The 7394-nt window shown below is 39.4% G+C and overlaps 1 protein-coding gene across 7 annotated transcripts in view; it reads right to left on the bottom strand.

Annotated features, from left to right (window-relative positions):
• Positions 1-848: 848 nt before the first annotated feature.
• Eda2r (ectodysplasin A2 receptor) overlaps positions 849-7394 on the bottom strand; it is a 37789-nt gene continuing 31243 nt past the window's right edge. For all 7 annotated transcript variants that reach the window (XM_074062447.1, XM_074062450.1, XM_020182086.2 and 4 more), the window contains one exon: positions 849-6777. The gene's annotated coding sequence lies outside the window, so the exon portion shown is untranslated. The remainder of the gene's footprint in view (positions 6778-7394) is intronic.

Below are 7394 nucleotides of genomic sequence, written 5' to 3'. Positions count from 1 at the left end.
AAATTCCCCTGTTTGACTTTCTGATGATTTGTCTATTGTTCTGGTCCATGTGTTCACAAAGATCTTGTTTCCTCATGTTAGTGTTAGGGTGTTCACTGCTCTATGACTGGGACAGGCACACACTGGCATTAACTGCAAAATAGGAAAGAGTGCTGTTCATGTGCTAAACCTTTCTGTGCTTTGTCACCATCCATAAATGGTGACAAATTAGAGGATTCAATGCCTTCACTATATCAGCATTCCTAATTTTATCAAATAAGCATGTGAAGCCTGGTAGGTTTTTTAAAAAGCCTTTTCTCACAGAGGCAGGACAGATACAAACCTGCCTCAAACCTGCCACAAACCCTAGCCTCTTGCCTTCTGGTTAATTCCCAGTCACTCCTCCAATCTGTGGTGGTTCTTTCTAATATGTTTTTCTGTGGCCTGTGATGACAATTCCCCTTCCAAGTATCTCTTCTATAAGAACTCATGAGGCTATACAGTTGAAGTGGAATCATCTGTCCTTCCTCTGAGTGATATGTCCTAAATCCTTTTTCTCTAACTTCTTCCTAGATGTTTCCTGTTCATCTTTCCTCTAGGCTATCTAAAACGTTCAAAAGGAAGAAAACTAAACTCCTGTCTCTTTTGTCCTGAACTGAATAACTGACTGGAGTGTGTGTGTATGTGTGTGTGTGTATGCTTGAGAGAGAGAGAGAGAGAGAGAGAGAGAGAGAGAGAGAGAGAGAGAGAGAGAGACTTACTTTATGGAATGAAGTCTGCATTGCAAATGTATGAAAAGTAATTAAATTGCTAAACAAAAAAGTCAACTCAGAATCAGTGATCATACAATATTTTTGAAAATAGCTTTATTGAGGTATATTTCACGTTAAAAAATTTTTCCATTTCAAGTGTACAAGTCAATAATTTTTGTTAATTTTACTCTGTGGTACAGTCATCACTACAGTATTTTCATCCCCAAAATAAGTTCCCTCATGTCTAACAACATTTAATCCCTTTTTTCATACACAGTCCTAGAAAGCCATTAATTTACCTTCTGTCTTTATTAGCTTGCTTTTTTGTGGACATTTAATATAAATGAAATCTGTGGCTTCTGTCACTTAACATGCTTTGAGGTTCTACTATGCACACCATGTATCAGAAGTTTAATTGTTTTAATTGCTGAGTAATAATCCATTATACGTCTGTACTATAATTTGTTTATCCATTCATCAGTTTATGGACATTTGTACTATTTCTGCTTCTTGCTTTAAATTTTAGATGAACTGTCAGACTGTTTTCAAAAATGGTTGTACCACTTTGTAGTTTCATTTCCCTACAACCTTGTCAATGTTTTGTAGACAGGATCAGAGAATATTAAAGATTGGAGGAAACTTGATTTCTCCAGTTCTTAAAAAATATAGTAAAACATAGCATTCAAAATTAAATCCTATTCCTTTAGTGGTCCCTTGAATTCAATTATATTGTAAACACAAATACAGATTCTAAATGGCACAACAATGCTCTTAAGAGATAATCATCCAGATAGTCTAGCTAGAATATGCTTGTTTTTTAAAATAGTATGATCAAAAGGAAAACATGCACACATACACACAAACTCACGAGATTTTGCAGACTTCAGAAGATATATACATAGTCTTCTTATGGAACCCTCTTTGAGAAGTATAGTTTAGAACATAAGAGTTTCTAGCAGATCTATAACCCAGACAATAATCTAAATATCATAAACAATTCAAAAAATGAAAGAGTTTAGACTATAACTCAGATCTCCTGGATGACAAGTCAGTGAAACCCACCACCCCTGTTCTACATCCAGTGATCAGAAACGCATTTCCTTGCTGCACTTACTGAGCAGGCACATCAGCCAAGTGAGTCACCCTGGTTCTCTGAAAGCAGAGGAATAAACAAGGCATTTGTATGTATTTCTGTTTATTGGCCAATATGAAATGTTTTCAGAGTATCACAAACCAAACACAAGCCTGCCAGTATCCACACATGCATATGGCTCAAGATTTAATAAAATCTCTATAAATAACTCATTTATAAGGTAAAAGATAATTAAATGTACCTACATTCAATGTAGCACAACTCCAAAAACCTTGGTAGAGAGTTGGGAGAAGGACAGGAAGGATGATCATCTCAGTGTGGCAGGTCTGTGTGATGGGAAGGGTGGTGCTGTAGTATTGACACCTTTACCTAACCTGGATTTGAGAATCTTGGAGGACAAAGTTGATCTCCCATACTACCTCTTGTTAAAATCAAAGTCAAAGTGTATGGAGAGGAAAATAGTGAACCAAAATCCCAAACTCATCCCCAACAGACACCTCCCCTTTCTTTACAAACAAAAAGAACTTTCTTTTGCTACTTCAAATACAGGCAGCTCAACTATTATCTAGGCCCATAGCTACATTGAAAATGTTTTTATTAAGTGCTTCTACTGTCTTGTAACCCCCCAAGTGGAAAAGACACATAAAAACATAGTGCTCAAACAAAGATGACTCCAGTTTAACGAATGAAAAGAAAACCTTTGGAAGGAATCTTCTGGAAGCAAACACTCAAACATGACAGCAGTCATGGCCAAAGAGCAATTATTAAAAAAAAAGTATCCTTCACTTTACCTCTTCCCAAGAAACCTTAGAAAGCAAAGCAAAACAAAATTTCTCTACCCTATTCCAATTCCTAACTCCAACTGTAGAACTTCAGAAAACTGAAACCAAAGTGATTCTGAGTATGGTCACACAGTGTTCATGCTATAAGCACTAGTGCCTGTGTCATTTTATATTCTTGTTGTTATTATTGTATTATAACTGTTATTTTTCTTACTGAGAAGCAGTGTTAGACTTGAGTTTGAACCACTGCCAGACACATGGTGACCTTTGAACACCTGGGGTCTACTTAGGCTGAATCACCCCTATTGGGTACTAGTTCTTCCCCTACCAGCAGGTGCAGACATGATTAATTAAAGTTGGTGAGATAAGAATAAACTGTCCTAGAATAAAAGGAACAAAGAAACTAAAGGCCAAGGCCTAAACCTTGGCTCACACCTGTTTGCTAATACCTGTATGAGGCTAGTCTGCTTGGTACAGGCTTGCAATTCAATTGCTTCTAATCCCCTGTCCAGTACAATGGGACCTTTTTGCTTTTACCTAGGTGCTTTTAGCACCCTGGTCAATGCATTGCCCCAGAGGCTCTTAATAAGTTTTTGTAGATGAACTATTCTCAAAGATGCATTTAATAAAATTCTAAAAGTAGAAGTCTTGCTGCAGAAAACACTCCTTGCCAGGGCTTGGACCTCATGATGAAGTGCCCATTCTGACTAAGGTACTTAATTAACCACCAAGTACTTGTGGAAAGCTGTACAAGCCTCAGAAAGATTCTCAGATAACAAAGAATATAACCTCCAAGGAGTTTGTTTTTCTCTGACCATGAGATGTATACATGGGACTCAAGGCAAAAATGACACTCCAAAAAGAATCAAAGGGGAAGTAGTGGGACATTGGAATCCAACTGACATATTAATAGAAAGGCAGTAGGGTCTTTTTCCCCTCCTTACTCATCTACCCCAAATGGATTGGGGAAGTTTCTTTGCAAGACTGCTGGGACATTGTTTGTGAAATTCAAGTCTCAAAAGGAAGGCCACCTTGGCTTAGAAATGTTTTACATCATACTAAGTGGGCCAACTCAAGCCTGCTCTCTGCTAGGATTAGAGAGATACGCACCTCAAATATAGGATGAGGCCCAGGAGACCCAAAGGAAACTTCCTTTCCCCTGTCTTATGCTGTAACTCTGGATTACTGCTTTTCAAACAGGACCCTCCAGATGACCAAGGAAGTGCTTTGAATATAATGGGACATGGAAGTAGGTAGAAAAAATAAAACTTACAGGCATGGGGGTAGTGAGAGCTAAAGGGAAAGAAAAGCAAAAAGCTCCTCCATTCTGTCCCAGTTGGACTAAGATGCAGATGAACTCATGGGGTATTTTTCTGTAGCATTTTTTATAGCATTGGTATTATGGATGATTTCTGAAAGATTATAGATTTTTAAAAATTATTTTATTTTATTTTGGTGGTACTGGGGTTTGAACTCAGGCTTCACACCTGTTAGACAGGTGCTCTACCACTTGAACCACACCTCAGGCCCAAATCATGTTGCCTCAGCAACACTTTAAAAAACTATGGGGTCAGCTGACTTTCCTAGTGGTGGAAATGGGATGTCTTAATCTCCTAAAATATTCACTTATCTTTTTTTTATTTATTTGTGGTGCTGGGCCTTATGCATGTTATGCAAGCTTTTCACCACTGAGTTATATCCCCAGCCCTTGTTTTTTAAAGACAGGGTTTCCCTCTGCAGCTCAGATTGGTGTGAAACTGTCCATGTGTCCCCAGGTTGGCTTCTTCCTACCTCTTCCTCCCAAGATGCTGGGATTTCATGTGTGTGACAGCACACCTAGCAACCATGTCTTTTAAAGATCATTTAGGCAGTGTGAAATGAGAAGAAATAACTTAAGACAGCTCTTCAGGGCTAGCAGAGTTGCTCAAGTGGTAGAGCGTCTGCCTAGCAAGCATGAGGCCCTGAGTTCAAATCCCAGTGCTGTAAAAAAAATTTAAAGAAGAATTAAGGTAGCGCTTTAACCCTCTGCTTGCTCCTCTGCCATAGCCAAGAAAGCAGTTTCTAATCCACCTGCCCTTTCCTGGCCTATACTTTCAATACCCAAGATCCACACTTGGGCCTGGGGTGAATGTGTAGGGCAGACTTTCTCAAATATGAATTTCTCTGGGTAAGTCACTATTGTCTGGGCCTTGCTCAATTTCCTCATCTTTAAAATATACATTATGTATGAATGAATCTTTTAAAAATGTAAAGCACAGAAGTATTATTATTGACAGTTTGTATAAAATATACAACCTACTTGCAGAAAGCTTTTAAAGATAAAATAATTGTCTCCTCTCAACTTTAAATAAAGTTGAACCTCAAATAATCCAAACTAAAATCAGAGTTTCTTAAATTGCACAAAAGATGAAGAGGATAAAGACAAGCACAATGATGTTTCTACCATCTTTATCTCCTCTTTCTGATCTCAGGGACGAAGGGAGATAGGATAGGCGAGAAGAGTCCGTCTGGTCTTATAATCTTCACTTTTTGACCTCTTGTGGGACAATGCTAAATGGAACGTCTCTAAGCTTCTCACTGGGTTTAGACTTGGCAAAAATATACCAGGCTGCTGGTAGGGGATGGGGGCAATTTATGGAAAGTGGGAAGTCAGTCTTGGGGTGGTGGCAAAGACATTATCTCACCTATAAGCAAGCAGGAGGGCCTTATTTTTTCTCTACCCTTTTTCCTTCCAAGAAGAAGAAAAGATTTGCCAAGAAAACAAAACAGATATGCCAAGAAAATAAAAATCCTCCTATCTCCAAACAATGTCTCCCAGAAAAAGATTTCAAGACATTAAAGAGGCCCTAAAAGCCTTGCTATTCACTCCTATGTTACTAAGCAACTTAAGGTCAGTCACTTTCTATCCCTAAACCTCAGTTTCCTCATCTATAAACTGGAGATGCTAATCATTGCCTTTCCCATTTCACAGTATATGTAAAGAGCCAATGAGATGATGCTTGGGATGTGCAAAATATAAGGTACAGCACCCACATATGTAGTGGATTTCAATACTCTGAACTCATGATAACTACCCAATCTTTTCTTGGCTTTTACAAATTAATTGACATCTAACATCCTGGATTGTATAAACTTCTCCCAAGCAAAGGAGCCAGTTGCTTTTTCCTTCCCAACCTGACTCATTATGAGGGAGTAAGTATCATTTTAAGTGGCCTGTTATGGACATATGAGGAAACTTATAAACCAGTCTCATCTGCCCTGTTCCACCAGAAAGCAGTTCCATTTCATGGTAAGAAATGTGAAACTGATGGTGAAGGCCTAGGAGAGACTGGCTTTTCTTTAAACCAAGAAAGCACCAAATGGTCCCTGAGCTGCCCTAAGGTAAGGCTTCACTGAGAACCTTAGCTCCTCATTGACCTACTCTCAGGCCTCAGGAACTTCATTGTCATCTCAAAGTCCAAAGCTTTAGCTCTAATTTGACCCTGAGGATCTAGAGACTATGTTTGGGGCTTTAGAAGACCAGCATAAGCACTAGACAAAACAGGAAAGACTAGAAGAGAAAAGTAAAAGAAATTTTAGCAAAGAACATTTTAAAAATCAAAACACTGATTTGAATCTCTACTTAAGAGGGGCAGAGACATATTTGTGAGGAGGAGGACCCTGACAAGTGTGCTGGCTTCAGAGTTATTACAGATACATAAGTCTAGGACATGAGTTAGAGAATCAAGACATTGGGCCTTCCCCAATGTGTGCGTGTGTGAGTGTGTGGTGTATTGAGGATGAAAGCAATGAAGAGGAGTTAAAAGGGAAAAGGTTTCATTTTGTGTCTAAAGTACTCAGAGATGCCAACAGAGTTCTGAGAGGCCCCTCCTTCAGGCCTACCTGACCAAAAACGCAGGCCAGAAAACCATAACCCATTCATTGTTATTCCCTCCTCTCTTCTCTGTAATCAATTCAAGTTAAGCACATGTCCAGTAGTCCCATGCCTGGGGAATTTAGCTCTCTAGGCTATAACAGAAAAGCAATAAATGCTGCTGGTCAGACTTGAGGAAATGGTGGAGGGGTAAGATAAGCCCCCTCCACCACATGGATATCATGGATACCACATCCCAGGCCCCTGCTGCTGATATGGTAGGGGAGGAGAGTCCAGGCTGTCAGGAGCTCAAAAGACCTAGGCAGAGAAAAGAACAAGTTAGAAATCTGTGAGGTACTCTCACTACCTCCCTACTCTCTCTACCCCCCCAAATCATGGGTTAGACCAATAGGTTAAGATGCAATAGCAGTAATACCTAGCTGGGAAGATGAAAATTCTACCCTGTTCTAAACTGGTGAGATCATTCTTCATGAAACTGGGTTTAGTTCTAAGCCCCACATATTTTAGATGAACCTAAAGTGGTACCTTCCAGAGGGGAGATGTTGTCGTCAGGCCTCTGCAGGGTTATCACAAGGCAGAGGACGCAGATGAGGTCTGTGTGGCCCAAGGAACAGACCCATAGGTGGGTACTACAGGGAGACAGAAAATTTTTTCTTTATATTGGGTTCAAATCTCCCAGTTAGGGTTGTAATACACATTGGGCAATAGTGAGCTACCTGCCACTCCAAGTATTTGAGTAAGGACTACAAGAACTTTGTGGGAAAATAGGTTGAGCATCCCTAATCCAAAATGCCAAAATCCCAAATTCTCCAAACTTCAAAAGTTTTTGAGCACCGTCAGGACCCCCAAAATAAGAAAAAATTCCACATCTGATCACAGTAAAAATGAAAGCATGAAATGTGTAAAAATGTTTT

The sequence above is a fragment of the Castor canadensis genome, chromosome X, assembly GCF_047511655.1.
Source record: "Castor canadensis chromosome X, mCasCan1.hap1v2, whole genome shotgun sequence".
Classification (NCBI taxonomy): domain Eukaryota; kingdom Metazoa; phylum Chordata; class Mammalia; order Rodentia; family Castoridae; genus Castor; species Castor canadensis.
This window is presented reverse-complemented; position numbering and strand designations above follow the sequence as displayed.